This window comes from Artibeus jamaicensis, unplaced genomic scaffold, assembly GCF_021234435.1.
Source record: "Artibeus jamaicensis isolate MK-2021 breed Jamaican fruit bat unplaced genomic scaffold, CSHL_Jam_final contig_457, whole genome shotgun sequence".
Classification (NCBI taxonomy): domain Eukaryota; kingdom Metazoa; phylum Chordata; class Mammalia; order Chiroptera; family Phyllostomidae; genus Artibeus; species Artibeus jamaicensis.
This window is the reverse complement of record NW_026521840.1, coordinates 2647768-2668709: the sequence shown is the minus strand read 5'-3', so window position 1 is coordinate 2668709 and position 20942 is coordinate 2647768. Positions and strand designations below refer to the sequence as shown.

The 20942-nt window shown below is 37.5% G+C and overlaps 1 protein-coding gene and 1 non-coding gene across 3 annotated transcripts in view; one reads left to right on the top strand and one right to left on the bottom strand.

The window, feature by feature from the left end:
- The window catches only part of AR (androgen receptor), a 256158-nt gene that overhangs the window by 75320 nt on the left and 159896 nt on the right, over positions 1-20942 (bottom strand). The window lies entirely within an intron of this gene.
- LOC119039063 (small nucleolar RNA SNORA51) lies at positions 14043-14174 on the top strand. Its single transcript, XR_005080537.1, has one exon. It is a non-coding gene; the product is annotated as a small nucleolar RNA SNORA51 (small nucleolar RNA).

Genomic DNA, 20942 nt, shown 5'->3' with positions numbered 1-20942 from the left:
CTGGGGTATGGGCGCACTCCCGGCCAGGTTTCCCTGGTCCCACAGGCTTGGGCGGGAACCTTTCCCAGTGCTATGGGGGATTGCAATGGTGACTCAATTCTCCCAAGCCCCCAACCACAGACTCCACTGGTGATTAGAGCTCTCTAGTTAGCTTCCTGATGCCCACTCCTCTCTCTGACACTCCAAGCGAACAGATCTCTTCTGGCATTTTTCAAACTGTGCCAGGCCAGGTAGTAGGGAGGGAGCTGATGACTGGCTCTCTCCCAAAGACTTTGCTGCCAGCCCTAGGCTCCCAGAGACCTAGGCAGACCAGTCCGGGCCCTGGTGCAGCTGGCCCAGCAGAGGGCCTGTAGCCTCTGTACTGCTCCCTCAGATCTTATTGACAAGCAGGCATCTCCTCTCCTCACCGTCTGGTCATTCAGAGTCTGCTCCAATTTCTGGAGTCGTATCTTCTAATATGCTGAGTCCCTGCTGGCTGTCCGCTGCACTCCTCCACAGATCAGCCCGGTTTTTCTCTGGTCCATGGGGGAAAGCGAAATCCTTTGTCCTACTCCACCATCATCTTCTCCATTTTGTTTTCTTTTTTTAAATTTTTTTCTTTGCTGGAGAACAGTGGGGTTGAGGCCATTCAGATGAGCAGTGTGGGGAACACCAGGTAATGTTCTTCAGATGGGATCTGGAAAGACCATCCAAGAAAACTACAGGCTCCAACCACATCAAGTAAAACTCTATGAGGAATAACCACCTCACTTATGCTAAGGTTATTTGACATTTGGTCAGACCCCATTTTTATGTTTGCAACCTGCCTTCTGTTAGGTTCTGTTTAGTGTTCTGCTGTACCTGGCTTGTAGTGACTCATAAAAACTGATTTTGAACATCTCTTCCCAATTTCACATTCAATGGTATCATATTGGTAACTTGAAATTGGTCCTGATAGAAATATCTACATCATGGAAATTAGCAAACAAATATTAGGGCTCCCAGCTGCTCCCCACCCCCTGGAAAACAGAAATACAATGTACCTCCACAGCACTGGCTCTGCCATTGTGGTAAGTTTACTTCCTTCTAGGTAGGTCTGACCCGACTTATTCTTTTTTCCCTGCACTTTCATCTGAGCATATCTCTGGTGTTTGGTAATATGATTGGAAGCACAGCTTGTATAGACGCAATTGCATTTTAGAAACATATTGCCATGTTCTCATGCTTTACTCAGATGTGTTCCTGAACAGTAGTATATAAATCACATTTATTTAAAATAAATTATATATATATATATATATATATATATATATATATATATATATATATGAAGGATTGCTCACTTAAAGAAACTGTTGGGCACTTCTGTAAGGTCGAGAGAATAATTCTTTGTAAAACAAACAGTAATAGTATGAATATTATTAAATCTAAATTTTGCTTAATAATAATCTTACAACCTTTGTGGAGAACAATTTGGCAAAAATTGCAAAATTAAAATTTGCATTGCTTTGACCTAACACATTTGCACATGTGTAACATGACATATATACAAGAAAATTCATTGCAACATTGTTTATAATAGCAAAAGACTGTGGCATAAATGTCCATTAATAGATATAGTCATACAATGTATCCATTAAAAATGAAGCAGTTCTATACATACTGAAGTGGAACAATCTCCATAATACATTGTAAAGTGGAAAGAAAACAAGATGTAAAACAATGTACCATTTCTGTGAATACAATTGCTATATTTTCTGTATATGTTTATAAATGCATACATATACTATGTCTACAAGAGTACCCAAGAAATTCTTACTGGTTGCCTCAGAGAAACAAAACTGCACGTCTGATGAATGGGAGGAATGGAATTATTTTTCACTCTTTAAGCTTTTGTAATTTTAAAACCTTGTACTACATGCATGTATTACCTACTCTAATGTATATATTACATTAAAATAGTCACAGATCTGTTATAAACTTCCCTGTGACCTTCAGACAAACTCTTTCCTCTCTCTGGCTTTCAGTATCCCCATTTACACAACAAGGGTGTTAGACTCTGTAATACTTCAGAGAGAAAACAAAAGGGGTCTTACCAGCACATTCTATTGAATAATTTCCAATTGATACAGTCAGCATTTACAAGTTGTTGCCTGTTCACTATATGGTATAATTAGGTAATCTGCTCTTCTAATAGTGTCAAGAAAAGTGTCTCTCTTAGTAAAAACACAAAAACTTATTGAAACCGCAGTGGGGCCCACCCCTGTGTTGAAGCCTGTAGTAGAGAAAGATTAATCATATCATTTGCCTTTTAGGAGCTTGCAATCTAGTGGGAGATAAATACACATGAAGCAGAAATAATATGAGAGAATGTAGGAGAGTTCTGGACTTGGGCAAGGAGGTTTAGGCCATGGTTTGACTCCAATGGCTCACCATGAGGCTTTGGACAAGTCATTACTTTCCTTTGAGCTTCATTTTCTTCATATATAATGATGGGTAGGGATGATGAAGTAGTCTTTCAATAAATTAATATTCAGCAAAGAGATTAAGAGACTATCAGTCATGGACTGTGAAACTTCTATTACCTGGTATTACCTATTTGTTAATTGGCAAAGAAGTATGGTGTGGTGGCAGGAACACAGATTTAAGAGTCAGAAGGGCTGGGCTACGAATCCCAGCAATGTGACTTACTAAGTGTGACAAATAGTGTAACATCTCTGAATCTGCTTCTTCTTTTGTAAAATGGTGGTCATACCATCCACCTTTGCAAGGCCATGGGAATCCAAAATTATGTATGTGAAGCATCTGGCCACTTTTAGTTACTTGGTAAATAAGAGCTGTTTGAATGGTGTCCATTCTCCTGAAATCATGTGGAATGTGGGAAGAGTTGATGAAGGCTGAAGTTAGTGCTGAAATCTTTATTGTGTAGCACTTAAGAACTGTCTTTAATGTTATTTTTTATCAAGTGCTCCACTTAAGTAAGGTGCTTTAATCAAATTATTCAGATTTTTCCCTAAATAGTTCTAGAAAAGGACACCTGTGATTATCATTTGAAAACTGAAATTTAATCTGCAGCTCAGACACACAAATGCACTGTGCTTTCATTCTAAGTGCTCTTCTGATTTGATATCCTGAAAATTCAGAAGGTACTTATCAAGAGAATTACAGTGTAGACCTTACCATAGCACTTATATACTTTTGACAAGATTAAAGACATACAGAGAGTGAGGAAGAGTGAGGGAGATGGAGGAAGGGAGGGAGAGAGAGGAGAAAGAGGAAGAACAGAAGGAAAGGAGAAGAAAGAAGAAAGGAGAGGAAGAGGAGAAGGAGGGAAAGAAGAGGGAGCAGGAGAGAGAAGAGGAAAAAGAGGTAAAAGGGAGGTGGTGAGGAAGAGGAAAAAAGATGAGAAGAAAATACAAAGAAAGGGGAAAAATAAAAAGGTATATAGAAATAGAAACTCAAGCTTAGGTCTCACTAAGGATCTAACAAGATAGTGACTACTTTAAGAAAAGTTCAGCATTGCCTGTGGTGTCACTGTCTTCCCTACAGAGAGTGGAAATATTTGTAATTGGAGGAGGAAAAGCATAAGCCTTCATTTCAATGATTTCATAGCTACCTTCTCTAAGTCTTTTCCAAGGGCTCTTTTGAGTGATTTACCCTTAGGAAGTTACACTGTTAGGGACCCAGATCACTAAGAAGCCAAAGTTATTTTCTGACTCTAAGAAAGCCCCACAAAGCAGCCAAAAGATTGAGATGGGGCATGCATAGAAGAATCAGTGGAAACTATAGAGAAAGAATGAGGCTTTGTAGTTCAACATTTTATATTCAAATCCTTGCCCTGACTCTTACTAGCTAGACTTGGAGGAAGATACTTGACTTCCCTGGACCTCAATTTAGTTCTCTGTAAAATATAAATAATAACTCACAGGTATGCTTGGCCATTTAAATTAAATAATGTGTGCAAAACTACTCATACAATGTCTGGTTCTGGTAGGCATTCAGTAAATGTTAAAAGAAAAAGAGAAACCGAGAGGACTAAATGAGTTTTTAAATACAGAACCTAGGAGAAGATATATAAACAATTAGGCAAAAGAGAGTAACTGCTGTTATATAATATCATCGGAAGACAAAATAATAAGATGACAATAATCTTTACAGTAAGAGAAATGTGAACAGCCTGCAAATGTTAAAGTAAACTCCTAAGATGCAAGAAGAGTTAGGAAGAAGTCAAGAACCATGTGATTTCACTCATATGTGGGATATAACATTGGAAAAATAAATAAACAAATAATACAAATAGATAAACAAAGAAAAACTCATAGACCCAGAAAACAGTATGTGGTTACCACAGGGAAAGGAGGTATTAGGGGAAGTATTAAAGAATAAAGGGGAGGGGTCAAATATATGGTGACAAAAGGAAATTTGACTTTGGGTTATAAACAATGAAATATATAGATGATGTATTATAGAATTGTACACTTGAAATTTACATAATTTTATTGACAATTGTCACTCCAATAAATTTAATAAAAAACTAGGAAAAATAAAACAAAAAGAAAGAAGAGTTAGGGGAAGTTGCAGTCACAGAATCAGTATTTTACTTAGTGAACAAAGCACAAGTAGTGCATTCCATGCAGAGAGGATGATGTATCTGAAAAGGGATGGAGGTTGGAAAGAGACAAGATTGGCATGTAAAACAGTCTGTGAAACTAATGATTGGTTGGTTATGAAAAACTTTAAAATATTTCATCAGTTTTGACTACACACATTGATTCCATCCATGTTCCTTTCTCTCTTCTACTAATAACAAATTTTACAACTTTTTACAGCAACCTTACTACAGCAAAACAGGTTTGAGTGTTCCTTTACATAGCCTCTGCTTTCATCTGTATTTTGGTGATTACTACCTAAAGAATCAGTTGCTGGAACTGACCAATAGTTGTAACAAGGAAAATGACATCTAGAGGCTAGTGGGGTAGAAAGTATTGACATTTGACAGCTTAACTAAAGCACTCTGGGGCTTTACCTTCCAACCATCAGAGAATAAGAAGTCAGGGAGACTACATCTATCAAGAAAGGTTCATCCAGACCATCTATTTGGTATATAGATAATGTATTTTCCTGCCATACATTTGAGTTTCCCAAAAGAATCCTCACCAAAAATGTTGATATCAACTGATTTATGAACAGAAATATGGACACTGACAAAATAAAAATTCTCTCATTAATCTTAAAGTTCCTCTACAAAGTAAGACCTAAGAAACATAAATAAATTACTTAATTTTGTTTGTGATTTGGAAAGTCAGGAGACTAAAAGTTACATGTTGCTAGGCCTTAATGAAAAACAACAATAACAACAACAAAAATCCTGGCCAACTTGAGGAACATCAGCTGACATAGAACTAATTTTATCTGTTCTTCATTGTCCCAAGGGTCCCTGGGTAACTGAGGGTCTATGCATTTTGAAGTACACTTTCAGTACCAAGGGCACCAGAGTTTCTTGGAAAACAGTTGTTTTCCTTGGCTCCTAAACACCTAAAACGCCAGTAATTCTCAGCAATCCAGAGTAAGAAGACTTGCAAAATTCCAGTTTTGAGAAAGGCCCACTCTCTAACATCAGAAATGTAAAACTGTCTTCAACTAATGACAGGCAAAGCTAATGTTATTAAAGCTTGGCCACTCTCACATTAGTGTGTTCCTCCTCTGTTCTCTAAATACCCACTGGTAGGAATCAATTCATATGTATTGTATTCATCATCTTTCCAAATCATAAGCTTTGTATCACCTTTATCTTGCATTTGTAGGTAGCTTTACAACTAACAGATAGTGAGCCCATACATTATATTCTTTGAATCTCACAACAACATATGACCTGAAGGGAAGCTATTATTATCACATTATAAATGATGAAACTGAAGTTTAGAAGGCTTATCAGACACAGTTAAGAGATTAAATTACTGCAACAACCAAGTATTCTGACTCTTATGCTCACTCTTTTCTCCACAGATTTTTAAATATCATCAAAAAGTTAAATTACAATTACTCTGCTGTGTTCTAAAATGCATGCAAACCATTTTACCTATTTTATGAAAATATATAAAAATATTAAAATCTAAACTTTCTGGAGATCAGTTATCTAGGAACTTCATAAGTAAAACATCTCATTTACCTGACAATATTGGATAAATAAAGGGTTAGAAATCGAGCATAAAATTCATTATATCATTCAATGAAAAAATTTTAAGTACCTACTCAGTACCAGACTGTACACTATACACTAACAGATAAAATGTTAAGATAGACCAGTGGATTTGTTAGGGGAGGTAAGGACCTTGTTTGCAGAGTTTTGTCCTTTGCAAGGAACCTGGGGCTTTCCACTCTGGTGATCTTCTGTACATGGTCTATTGTCCTTGCTCTGCTCATTTCTAACTGCCTGGACTCTGGAAGAGGACTGCAGACAGAGGTTTGAATCTTAGCACCAAAATACACTAGCTGTGGAAGTTTGGATACTACTGCTATAGTGTGAAATTTCTCTAACATGAAATTAATAAAGAATGGACCTGGCTAGTGTGACTCAGTGGACTGAGTACTGGCCTGCGAACCAAATGGTCACCATTTTGATTCCCAGGCACATGCCTGGGTGGTGGGCCAGGTCCCCAGTTGGGAGGCATGTGAGAGGCAACCACACATTGATGTTTTTCTCCCTCTCTTTCTCCCTCCCTTCCCCTCTCTCTAAAAATAAATAAATAAAATCTTAAATAAAAAGTTAATAAGAATGATGTAAGAGTTAGATCTCCAAGATGGTGACCTAGGTAAACACAGCTTGCATCATTCCACAATCACATCAAAATTACCACTAAACTAAAGAGAAACCATTACTTAGAACCATCAGAAATCAATTTGAATGGAAGTCAGACAACAATGAAATTAAAGATTAAACCACATCCATCCAGACTGGTAGGTGGGGCAGAGATGCAGAACAGGTTGATCCTACATACATGCATGATGGATAAAAATTCAGGAGGAATATCTTGGGAGTGAAAAGTCCCAGACCCACACCAGGCACCCCCAGGCCAGGGTTCCACCTCCAGGAAGGTAAGTCCGAACAACTTGTGGCTGAGAAAATCAGTGGAGATTGAGCTGGTGGAAGACACTGTTGGATTCCCAGGCAGTTCCTCTAAAAGGGCCTATATACAAACTTACTCAGACTTAATCCCTCTGAGCTCCAACACCAGGGTAGCAACTTGAAAGGCACTAGTGGCATACTGGGAGGAACTGAACTGTCTGGCATCAAGATGAGAGCTGGGGGACAGCTTTTCCCAGACAGAAAGATAGACAGAGGCCACTGTTCCTCTTTGAGCCCTCCCCCAACAGAGCCACAGAGCACAGCAGGTACCATACCTGAGGCTCCATCAACCTAGTTCACATTGTTTGCTCTACCCTGGTGATTCCCTGAGACTCTGTCCTACCTAAATTACAGGCCCACCCAAGTGGTTAACAGTAGCTTTTCTGTACGAATGACTTGTCTTGGCACATGCCTCTGATCATCCTACATCCTCTCAAACAAGTAGCAGGTGGCCTCAGCAACCACCCATACTTCGCTAAGCAGCCCCAGGCACAATAGTAGAAGATGGAATACATTCACAGACTGGCCTCACTAGGGCATCTCCAAGCCCAGCACAAAGAAGCAGCCAACCACTTTATAGTTTATGCCAAGTGGCTTCAGATAGAACACAGGTGGGCACCAGAGCCCTACTGAAGTAAACACTGCTCCATGGAGTGGGCCCCTGTATAGCTGGTCCTCCACAGAGGGCAGAGATTGGTAGTCAATGGTCACAGACAGTCCTTCAGCTGACTGACCTGAGTAAGTCCTTCCCATTGACCTGCAAACAGCAATCAAACCTCAACTACAAGAGGACGGTGTACTCAGTCCACACAGAGGGTGCACCTCAAATAATCACTTTGGGTGATAAGGGAGGCTGTGGCACTGGACACTACAGGGAACCTACTACATTAGGCCACACCATCAAGACACAGAGTCAAAGTAGTGCTACCAAATACACAGAAACAAACACAAGGACACTGCCAAAATGAAAAGACAAAGAAACATGCCCCAAATAAAAGAACAGATCAAAACTCCAGAAAAAGAACTAAACGAAATCAAGATAATCAACCTTTCAGATGCAGAGTTCAAAACACTAGTATAAGAATGCTCAAGGAACTTAGTGAGTACCTCAACAGCATAAAAAAGACCTAGTCAGAAATGAAGGATACATTGAAATAAAGAATAATTTACAGGGAAACAACAGTAAAGTTGATGAAGCCAAGAATCAAATCAAGGATTTAGAACATAAGGAAGCAAAAAAAAAAAAAAATCAGAACAGCAAGAAGAAAAAAGGATTAAAAAAACTGAGGATAGTATAAGGAGCCTCTGAGACAACTTCAAGAGGTCCAATATTTGCATCATAGAGGTACCAGAAACAGAAGAGAAAAAGCAAGAAATTGGAAATCTGTTTGAAAAAAATAATGAAAGAAAAGTTTCCTAATTTGATGAAGGAAATAGACATGCAATAGTACAGGAAGCAAAGAGAGTCCCAAACAAGATGGATGCAAAAGGACCACACCAAGACACATCAATATAAAAATGCCAAAGGTTAAAGATAAAAAGAGAATCTTAAAAGCAGCAAGGGAAAAGTGGGTGTTTACGTACAAGATAGTTCCTGTAAGACTGTTGGCTGATTTCTCAAAAGAAACTTTGCAGGCTAGAAGGGATTGGCAAAGAATATTCAAAGTGATGAAAACCGAGGACCTACAACCAAAATTTCTCTGTCTAGCAGAGCTATCATTTAGAATCAAAGGGCAGATTAAGAGCTTCCCAGACAAGACAAAGCTAAAGGACTCCATCATCACCAAATCATTATTATAAGAAATGTTAAAGGGCCTTATTTAAGAAGAAGAAGATCATCAAAACTATGAACAATAAAATGGCAATAAATGCTTTTCTATCAACAATTGAAGATAAAAACCAAACTAAGCAAACAAGCAGAACAGAAACAGAATCATAGATATGGAGAACAGTTTGATGGCATCCAGATAGGAGGGTAATGGGGAAATGGGGGGAAAGGTAAAGGGATTAAGAAATACAAATTGGTAGGTACAGAATAGATGGGGATATTAAGACCAGTATAGGAAATGGAGAAGCCAAAGAACTTATACAAATGACCCATGGACATGAACTAAGGGGGGTGGGGAGGATTGCCTGAAGGAGTGGGGGGTACTGGGTGGAGGTGGGGAAATGGGGAAAGTGGGACAAGTGTAATAGCATAGCCAATAAAATATAGTTAAAAATATTAAGAGAACTCTGAACAGAATTAATTAATTAATTATCCATTAAATACCTACTCTGTGCCAGATAGTGTTTTAGGTGCTTGGGATATCAATGAACAAATAATCAAGAATCCTTGTCTTGACTAATATGAATTTTAATGTGTGTGAAGAGAAGGTGCAGGAAGGAAGGAAGCAAACAATAAACACTAACCCTAACAAATTAGATAATTAAATAATATATTAGAAAACAAGTGGTATGAACAAAAAACATGCTAAAGGGAATGAAAGTGCTGGGAAAGTAATTTAAAATTGAGTGATGACAGCAAACTTCATTGAGGTAACATTTTGGGAAAAATTTGAAGGAAGTGAGTGAATGAGCCACGTAGATATCTCAGGCAAGAACATTTGAGGCAGAGGAACAGTTGATGTAAATGATGTGGGAGAATGTGTATCATGTTGAAGATTGGCAACAAAACAAGTGGAGGCCCACTTCAAGACACATCATCATCAAAATGACAAAATTCCAAGACAAAGAGAGAATCTTAAAGGCAGAAAGGGAGAAAAAAGAAATAACATACAAGGGAGCCCCAATAAGGTTAGCCACTACAGACATTTTTAAAAAAATGAGAGTGCTTTTCATTCAGGTTCAGAGAGAATAAAAAGAAAAAAAAAAGAAGCAAGTTTATAAAATACAAAGTTACTAGATTTAACTTACTAGTTTTAGGTCTTGCTATTTTGCTATGCCTTCTTTAATTCATTCACTCCACTATGATGTACCACTACTATGTGTCAGATGTTGTACAGGTTGCTGGAGGTGGAACAATGACTTTTACTCTGAGTGAGATGGGGAGACACTGGAGGATTTTGAGTAGAGGGAGAACATGGTCTGGCTTATATTTTTATATGAACAACATGCAAAGAACCACATTATTCCTCTTGATTGTCAAACAAAACAAAACAAGAAAACATTGGTTTGAGTGACTTTAGGAATACCAGAAAGATCCCGAAAAGTCTTTCAGGGTGATTTTTCTTGAACAATTTATATATTCAGTTTTTAAGGTTGGGGAGTGCCCAATGAAATATCTGCAGTGGACTAATATGAGAGAAAATGCTGGAGTGAGGAACTTCTAAATGCTGGAGTGAGAAAATGCTGGAGTGAAGAACTTCTAAAATTCTCTAAAAGAAATAAGAAAGTTTTAAAGAAATGGTCATTTTTAGAACTCTAAAAATTATCTAAATGTGTGTATCAACCTAGGGAGAATATATTCAAAACTTTGTGATGTTTAAACTTCCCTTATTTCCCTTCAACCTCTCCCCAGCTCCACAGTAAATATGAAAACCAACAGCCTGCAATGATGGCAAAAATCAGCATACTGGAAGAGACAGAATGAGGTTGGAACTCCTTCCAAGCTTCTTTCTCAGAGAATTGTCATGATTTGACCTGCTGGGGGTTCTCTGAAAGACTCCACTCTCAAGGCTGTGTTTACATAACTTGAGTCAGAGTTTGTCTACTGTGAACAATTTCCTTCTTGGGAGAGTTTGTAGAAAATAATCAGAGGCAAATATTGAACACCGAGTCCGACTAAGTTGGTGGATAACAATGGGTGGCAAACAGTAAGCTAACCAAAAGCTTTCTTTTAAAAGTGGTGAAATTAGATGTCCACAGGACACTCTGAAAAGCTTTGACATGTTTTGGAGCATTTGGAATTATTTCAAAAAATTCATTAAACATCCAAACAACAAAAACACCAACACCAATAAACCACGGGATTTGTCAGGAGTAAATCCAACCTTATAAGAAATTATGTTAAATGCAATTTGATTAAACACTGCTATTAAAAAAACACAGAAATTTGGCCCTGGCTGGTATGGCTCAGTGGATTGAGTACTGGCCTGGGAACCAAAGGGTCGCTGGTTCAATTCCCAGCCAGGGCACATGCCTGGGTTGCAGGCCAGGTCCCCAACAAGGGGCACATGAGAAGCAGCCACACATTGATGTTTCTTTCCTTCTCTTTCTCCCTTCCTTCCCCTCTTTAAAATACATAAATAAAGTCTTTAAAAAAGGACAGAAGTTCAAAAAAACACAGAAATTTGCAAAATGGATTTAAAAAAAACAAGAAACAACTACATGGTGTTCTACAAGAACACTAGATTCAGGGACATTCATTGAAAGTAAGTGAATGAAAAAAAAGATATTCAATGAGAACAGTAACCCAAAGAGAACTGAAGTGGCTATACTTAACATTAGACAAAATAGATGTTAAGACAAAAATTGTGACTAGAACAAAGAAGAATATGTTATAATGGTAACAAGTTGGATCCATTAGAAAACATGCAATTATAAATAATGAACATTGAGTTGGATGTTCCAGCCAGGGCAATTAGACAAGAAAAATAAGGAAAAGACATGCAGATGGGAAAGTAAGATGCAAAACTATTGTTATTCACAGGAGACATTATCTTATATGATGAAAATTCTAAATAAATGCACAAAATAAGTGAATAAGAGCAAATAAGTGAATTCAGCAAAGACATAGTATAATAGACCGGTATAAAATATTAATTTTATTTATAAGTAGCAATCCAAAATTTATAAGAAGCTTATAAAACTCAACATGAAAAAAAACAAACAATCCAAGTAAGAAATGGGCAAAGGACCTGAACAGACACTTTTCCACAGATGACATACAGATTGCCAATAGACATATGAAAAGATGTTCATGTCACTAATCATCAGAGAAATGCAAATTAAAATCACAATGATATATCACGTAACACCTGTCAGAATGGCTACCATCAGTACATCAGCAAACAACAAATACTGGAGAGGATGTGGAGAAAGGGGAACCCTTTTGCACTGTTGATGACAATGCAGATTGGTCTAGCCACTGTGGAAAGCAGTATGGATGGTCATCAAAAAAAATTAAAATGGAATTGCCTTAAGACCCAGCAACTGTATTTCAGGGAATATACACAAGGAAACCCAAAACATTAATTCTAAAGAATATATGCACTACCATGTACATTGCAGTGTTATTTACAATAGCCCAGATTTGGAAGCAGCCCAAGTGCCCATCAGTAGATGAGTGGATAAAACAAGTGTGGTACATTTACACAATGGAATACTACTCAGCCATAAAACCAAAAGAAATGTTATCTTTTGAGACAGCATGGATGGACCTGGAGAGCATTATGCTAAGTGAAATAAGGCAGGAAGTGAAAGACAAATACCATATTATCTCACTTAATATGTGGAATCTAGGAAACAAAATAAACTGATAAGCAAAGGAGAGAAAGATTCATAGATAGCAGAGAACAGATAGTTGTCAGAGGGGAGGGGGGTTGTGGGATGGGTGAAAAAAGTGAAAATATTAAGCAAAGAAAAAAACCCTCATAGATACATGCAAAAGTATGGTGATTACCTGAGAAAAAGGTGGGTGGGGGAAGGTGGAAGAAGGTAAAAAGGGGATAAATGGTCATGGAAGGAGACATGACTTGGGGTGGTGAACACACAATACAATATACAGATGATGTTTTATAGAGTTGTATACCTGAAACCTATATAATTTTATTAATCAATGTCACCCCAATAAATTCAATAAAAATGGAAAAATTATCCAAAATTAAATTAAGGAAATGATTCCGTTTATAAAAGCATGGGTAAAAAGAATAAATTTGAGAAAAGTACTGCAGGACTTGTACATTTAAAAGTACGTAATTTAGCCCTGACTGGTATAGCTCAGTGGATTGAGCACAGGCCTGTGAAGCAGAGGATCAAGGTTCGATTCCCAGTCAGGGCACATGCCTGGGTTGCAGGCCAGTTCCCTGCAGGCTATTTCCCAGCAGGGGAAGCACTAGAGGCAACCACACATTGATGTTTCTCTCCCTCTCTCTTTCCCCTCTAAAGATAAATAAATAAAATCTTGAAAAAATATGCAAAAAAAGAAAGTACATAATTTAATAGAAAGAAATTAAATAACAAATAAATGAAATGATATCCTATGTTCATGAATTTAAAGACTGAATATTGTTAACATGACAGTACTTGCCATATTGACCTATAGATTTAATGTAATCTCTTTAAAAAAAAAGTTAGCTGTCAATTTTCCTGAAATTGACAAGGTAGTCCAACATTTCATATAGAAATTCAAGTAGTCTACAATAGTCCAAACCATCCTGAAAATGAACGACAAATTTTGAGGACTCACACTGCCCAATTTCAAAATTTACTATAAAGCTACAGTAATCAGGATACCATGGTGGTTGCATAAAGATAGACATATAGTTCAGTAGAATAGAAATGAGAGTCCAGATGGAAGCTCACATATTTATATCTATTTTTCAATAAGGACACTAAGACAACTGTATGGATAAAGAATGCTTTTCAATAAATGATTTTGGGACAGCAGATGTCTGCATGTAAAATAATAAAGCTGGGCTCCAACCTCATACCATATACAAAAATCAACTCCGAATAGATCACAGACCCAAATGTAAAGCTAAAACTACAAATTTCTTAGTAGAAAATACAAGTGTAAATTTTTGTGGCCTTGGATTGGACAATGCATTTTAAAATATGACAGCAAAACACATGAAATAAGAGAAAAACATGGATGAATTGGACTTCATCAAAATGAAAATTTTTGTTCTTTAATGAACACCATCAAAAATAAAAAGACAATTTCTAGAATGAGAGAAAATGCTTGCAAATCATATATCTTATGAGACTTGTATCCAGCCTCCCGGTGCTTACCACAGGCTGTGTTCTTACACTGCCTGTACAGAAAGAGGAGGCAGAGTAAACCCACCCCATATACACCTCAGCCCAGGCCCTTTGCCTAGTCTGTATTGTGAATGGGGGGACATGGAGTAAGTAAATAAGAGTAAGAAAAAAAAGACACTTGTATCCAGAAGTCATAAAAAATACATGGTAAGTCAATAATAAAAAGAAATAATCCAATTAAAACATGGGCAATGGATACAAATAGTCATTTACTTATAGAAAATATGCAAAAATGTACATGTAAAAAGATGTGCAACCACATAAAAAGATGTACATCATTAGTCATTAGTGAAATGTAATCAAAACCACAATGAAATGCCATTTTCACACCCATTAGTACAAGTATAACAACAACAACAATGACAACAAGAGATAATAAACTTTTAGCAATGATGTGGATTCATTTGAGCCCCTATATACTGCTGATGGGAATGGTGAAGTCTCTATAAAAAACAATTTATACCTCAAAAATTAAAACATATTGTTACCATATAATTCAGAAATTACTATTCAAGCAGAAAAGTGAATGAGGTACTGATAAATAGTTAAACATGGATTAACCTTTGAAATATTATGCTAAATAATAGATCCAAAAATCACATAGTGTATTAGTCCATTTATATAAAATGTCCAGAATTGAAAAATCCATAGACACACAAAGTAAAGGGGTTGACACAAATAACAGCCCTTGTTTTTATTACAAAATCATAAGAATGTAATCCTGTAACCTAACAATATCACACTCAAGCATACCATGTGACATTTTACATGAAATGTTCACATTAAAACAGTCAATTATGGCACCCATATAATTACCCTACCAACCACAATCAAGCAGGCATTACTTCTGCAGGACATTGTATGTTAGTGGTTGCCAGAGTCTAGGAAGAGGGGATATTAGGAATAAGTGCTAATGGGTACAACTTATTTTTTCAAGATGAAAACATTCTCAAATTAGATGGTCATAATGTTTGTGTAAATTCTTTAACATACTAAACCCCCCCCCAAATTGCATACTTAAAAAAGGGCAAATATTGTGATAAGTGGATAATATCTAAACAAATCTATTGTGCCTCTGGTGCCAGTAATTGTTAGTGTCTGGGAGAGGAGTCAGAAAAAGAAATTAAGAGTGCCCTATAAGTTGTAGCACAAGTGATCTAATTTAAAAGCCCACAGAGGTTTTTAAAGACATTCCAGGTCATTAACAAAGGCAGGTCTACATTTATAAGGCCCAAATGACAATCTCATACATTTGTAAAATATATTATCATTAGCAAATCCCTTCCCATACATAATCTCACAGTATGCTCATGAAGTAGAAAGGGCAAAGAGCGTAATATTTAAGATTCATCCACACTGTGGCATGTATAAGAATTTCCTTCCTTTTAAGGCTAAATAACATTCTCTGTATGTATATACCACATTCTGTTTGTCCATTACTTTGGCAATGGACACTTGGGTTGCTTCTACCTTTTGGCTGTTGTGAATGATGCTGCTGCGAACATGAGTGCATGCTTTTAATTTTTTAGTTATATACCCAGCATCACAACTTCCTCTTTTTGCTGACTTCTGATTGTGATATTCATCCATGTAAATATGTGTAGTTTTAGTTCACTCACCTTAATTGCTGTATGATATTTCACTGGGTGAAAATTAAGAAATTGTTTTCCATTCTCCTAAAAAAGGGCAAAGACCATTTCACAGATTTGTAGATGCAGAAGCAAAAGTCCAGAGAATTTCAGTGACTTGCCTGGGGTCACATGCTAGTTTTCTTTTTTCCACATTGGTTTTACTCTGCCATGATGCATGCATAAAGTAGACTATTTTCTTTTTTTTTACTTTTATTTTTTAATTTAATTTAATTTTTAATATATTTTTATTTTATTGATTATGCCATTACATTTGTTCTATTTCCCCCTTCATTCCCCTCCACCCTGCACACCCCTCCCTCACCATGCCCCCCCTTTAGTTCATGAACATGTGTCTCAAGTTCTTTAGATTCTGTATTTCCCATACTATTCTTACCCTCCCCCTATCTATTTTCTATCTACTGTCTATGCTACTTATTTTCTGTACCTTCTCCCTCCTTCTCCTACTCCCCTGTTGCTAACCCTCCATGTGATCTTCATTTCTATGTTTCCGCTCCTGATCTAGCTGTCCTCTTAGTTTGCTTTTGTTTTAGGTGTGGTTGTTAATAACTGTGAGTTTGCTGTCCTTTCACTGTTCATCTTTTTTATCTTCTTTTTCTTAGGTAAGTCCCTTTAACATTTCCTATAATAAGGGCTTGGTAATGATGAACTCCTTGAATTTGATCTTATCTGAGAAGCACTTTATCTGTCCTTCCATTCTAAATGAAAACTTTGCTGAATAGAGCAATCTTGGTTGTAGGTCTTTGGTTTTCATGACTTGAAATACTTCTTTGCAGCCCCTTCTTGTCTGTAAGGTCTCTTTTGAGAAGTCAGCTGACAATCTGATGGGAACGCCTTTGTAGGTGACTGTTCCCTTATCTCTTGCTGCTTCTAGGATTCTCTCCTTCATTTTAATTTTGGCTAATGTAATGATGATGTGCCTTGGTGTGTTCCTTCTTGGGTCTAACTTCGTTGGGACTCTCTGAGCTTCCTGGATTTCCTGGAAGTCTATTTCCTTTGCCAGAATGGGGAAGTTCTCCTTTATTATTTGTTCAAATAAGATTTCCACTTGTGACTGTTCCTCTTCCCCTTCTGGTACTCCTATAATTCAGATGTTGGAGTGTTTAAAGATGTCCTGGAGGTTCGTAGGCCTCTCCTCATTTTTTTGAATTCTTGTTTCATCATATTTTTATGTTTGGTCATTTTTTCTTTCCTTCTGGTCTGCTCCCTTGATTTGAGTCCCAGTTTCCTTTCCATCATTATTAGTTTCCTGTGCAATTCCCTTCATTTCAGTTGGTTTAGCCTTCATATGTTCCTCTAATTTGTGGCTGAAATCAACCAGTTCTGTGAGCATCCTGATTACCAATGTTTTGAACTGTGCATCTGAAAGTTTGGGTATTTCTTCATCACTTAGATTTATCAGCTCTGGGGCTCTGAGTTCTTCTTGAGCCATGTTTTGATCTGTTTGCACCTGTTACGTTTGAGGAGGGGAGTTTTAGGTGTTCACCAGGGCGGAGCAAGTCAGTCACTGGTTTGTGCTGCTGTATGTGGTGGCGGGGTCAGAGAGGGGCAATGGCGGTCCTCTCTGCTTGCCTGGTCCACCTCACTGCTTGCCCCTGCCTGTTTATCTGAGCGCAAATGTGTGAGCCCGCCACCTTGGGCTGGGGCCTGCTCGGTCTGTCTCAATGCTTGTCTCTTCACTGGTTTATCTGTCTGCAAATGCGTGACCGAAGACAGTCAGCTACAGTGGGCCTTCCCTGGGTCCGCCCGTAGCTATCCCGCACCTGGGATCCTCGCCCTCGTTTGCCTGTGTGCTGCCCGGGGGGATCTTTTTTGCCTGACCCACTCCGCTGCTGGCTTCACCCCTCTCACTGGTTTAGCTGAGTGGTATGTTATTTTCGGACTCCATATTGTTCGATTTTCTGTGGTTTGATTGCGTTTATTGTTGTTAAAACTTTATTGTTTTTAGATTTGGTTGTGCGAGGAAGCAAAGTGTTTCCACCTACGCCTCCATCTTGGCGGAAGTCCCTATTTTCTAAAAGAAAGTAAGCTAACCAATCCTTCTGCATTTCTCATTGCATTCATTTCATCCTGTCACCCATTTTCTTGCATCCAATGGCAGCAAGATTCTCTTATCTGCAGTGCCATATGGTGAGATTTCAAAATAGTCCTTTGAACTTGCAATGCCAGTATTTCAAAATGGAGCCTTAAGAGTGACTAGATCCACACTCAGCCCTTCTACTCTTGTCTTCTCTCCATTTTTCAATCATTCTGTTGTGTCATTACCATGTGAAGATATACAGCAAAATAGAAAATGCTATAGATCATTATAAAATGAAAGAATGACTATTTTCCTCATTAATTTGTGAAAGAGACAGAGATAAAGTTTACTCTTTTTTGTCATTCCAGTGTCTGGTACACAGAACATTCTCAATATACATGAGTTGAATGTATGAGTGAATGAATGGATGATCTTTTAATATTTTTTTGGCCAATAAACCTCTATGAAAAGTGCTTCTTAAAGAAGCAGCTCAGATCCTGAAGATCATGAGGTTTTTGACAGTTTCATAAAGAAGAGCACTATCTTTCTGGAGTGAAAAGAATAATTATAGTTTAACAAATCATCAGTCTCATTCTTTCCCACCATAATGACTGTTTGAAATCCTAGTTCTCTTTCAGTGTTTAGTGAGTCTGGTGAGGCTAATCTGTGGACACTGGCTTAGAGCTTCTTGGATGATGAATGAAAAAGGTCAAGTGAGGTTAAAGGACAAAGCTCAGCTTGCTGTCACCTCACTGTCAGCCCAACACAACCACTTATGACACTGGCAGGTTGGGAATCAAGAGAAAACAACAACAACAAAAAGGACCTTGGAAGCAATTTTTCAAAGTTCCTATTTTAGTGAGGAAGGAATGCCCAGGAGCTCAAAGAAAGCACAGTAAGGCAGGGAGACAGCTCCAATGGGGGAAAACAGATAAAACTTGAGTGATATTATTTAAAAAACATATATTTATAATTTACAACATATAAATTCATTCCAATAATATTTCCTCTCCTCCTCAATTTGTATACAGCAGCTTAGGAAACAGTCCTGTTGCCAAATGCCAGACCAAAGTCATGTGTGCTGGAGATTAAAAACACTAGGCAATGATACAGGAACTGTATAAAGGACACATGGACAACAACTAAGGGGGGTGGAAATGGGAGGGAGGTGGGGAGCACTGATGGGGTGAGCTAGGATGGGAGTAAAACACAGAGAACTATACTTGAAAAATTAAATAAATTTTAAAAACCACTAGGCAATGAAACAAGAGCTTGCTCTTGGAGCGAGTTTTCTCTTTGCCATAAACACTGCAACGTATCTGCATAGACTTTTATTAGCCTTGCAAGTAAGACCCAAAGCTAAGCTGTGATGAGGAGGTACTCCTCATGGCCTCTCTTGGTGATTTTCCTGCTACTATACTGCTCACTTGCTCAAAGATAATAATTATCTATATAAATAAAATTATATATCTGCCTGCTATTATGTAATGAAAAGTGATTGGACATGTTGATAATCAATTTGGTGGTTCTCTTTGCAGTAGACTATTTGGAACAGAGATAAAATTCACTTTGAGGAGTACCCTAAGAGGTACTTCAAATAAGCAGTCATTCTGATGTACCTTATATATTAACAAGCTGTGTACATAGAAAACATGTAAATCATTGAGTAATTTGCAAGTGATGCTGTTTCTCCCCAAAATAATTCTGTGCAAAGTCTTCCATGGTGTTCAGAGGCAACTATTTATTTAATAATAGCCAAGAATCTCTTGAGTGATTGTAAGGAGATCCCATAAAAACTAGAAACAAATGATACTATGTCACTTTGCAATTTATATAGTTTTCAAAAGCATCAATTTATTTGGCCTTTTTAACCACTATACTACCTCTATTTTAAAGATGAAGAAACTGAAGCTTGGAGAGGTCAAATAAATTTCCTAAGGCCTAATCTATCACATACTAACTGCTTTAAACATGTCTGATGCTAATCAGATGAAGGCCTATGTGTAGTATTCATTCTCTGTGCATATTTCCAGCTGAGAGTCAGCCATCTCTGGAATTATACTTCCTAGAAAAGTGAATGTGAATGTGTCCTTGAGGCAAAACACCAATCACATTATGCTCCAAAGAGTAGTCAGGTCACTTTTTGATGGTTCTAGCAACGTGAATATCGAATGTTCAAAGCATCATAGGAGGGTTTGCTTTAGAGAATAACCTTCCTCTAATGGAATGTGTATATACATTTTTGGCATTTTTCTAGGAACCCATAGGAGCATAATAGATGGGTTAACAAACAAGGAATAAGGGTTACCAAGTGAAGCCTGAGCCAAGTTGGTATGGCTAAAATGGAGCCACCTTATGGGAAGATATCTAATGCTCAAAGAAACTATTATTTTATCTGGGATTCCAAGGAATAGAATCATACTTTAATTTTCTATACTGGATTTCCAGTTTGTTGTCCCTCAGTATTTACTAATATGCATTTTGTTGAATGAGAACTCATCTCTATTGTGTTCTAGGAACCCAGAGATTGTATCTGTACTTATACTCAGGGTGAAGAGGGGAAAAACAGTGAGTGGGTGGTAGTAGTAGGAACCAAAGTAAGAGAAATTGAGTCCCAAGGAGACAAGAAACCATGAAACAAAACTGGAAAATGATGCCTAACTTAATCCTCAACTTCTGATGAGATGCTTATTTTTTTCCATATAGAATTTATAGTTTTGCAATAGATCATGCAGCCTCCACCTGAACAAGAATACCTGAGTACCTGAAAGGCCCAACATCCAAACCATATCAGTCAAGTCTACCAATGGGTTAATATGGCCACCTTCCTCAAATGAGCCTGCAATTATTAAAAATCTGCCAAATGGAAGGGGGTTTGGGAGGCTAAGAGAAAAAAGATGAAGGGGTTGAGAAACACAGATAGGTAGTTACAAAACAGTCATGGGAATGTAAAGTACAGCATAGAGAATATAGTCAATAGTATTGTAATAACTATGTACAGTGCCAGGTTGGTAACTAAAGTATTGTGGTGATCACTTTGTAAGTTATATAAATGTCTAGTCACTATGCTATATACCTGAAACTACTGTAATACTGAATGTCCACTGTAATTAAAATATAACTAAATAATTTAAAAATGAAAAAAAATCTACCTATCAAACAGGGCAGTGGCAGCTGTCCTTTG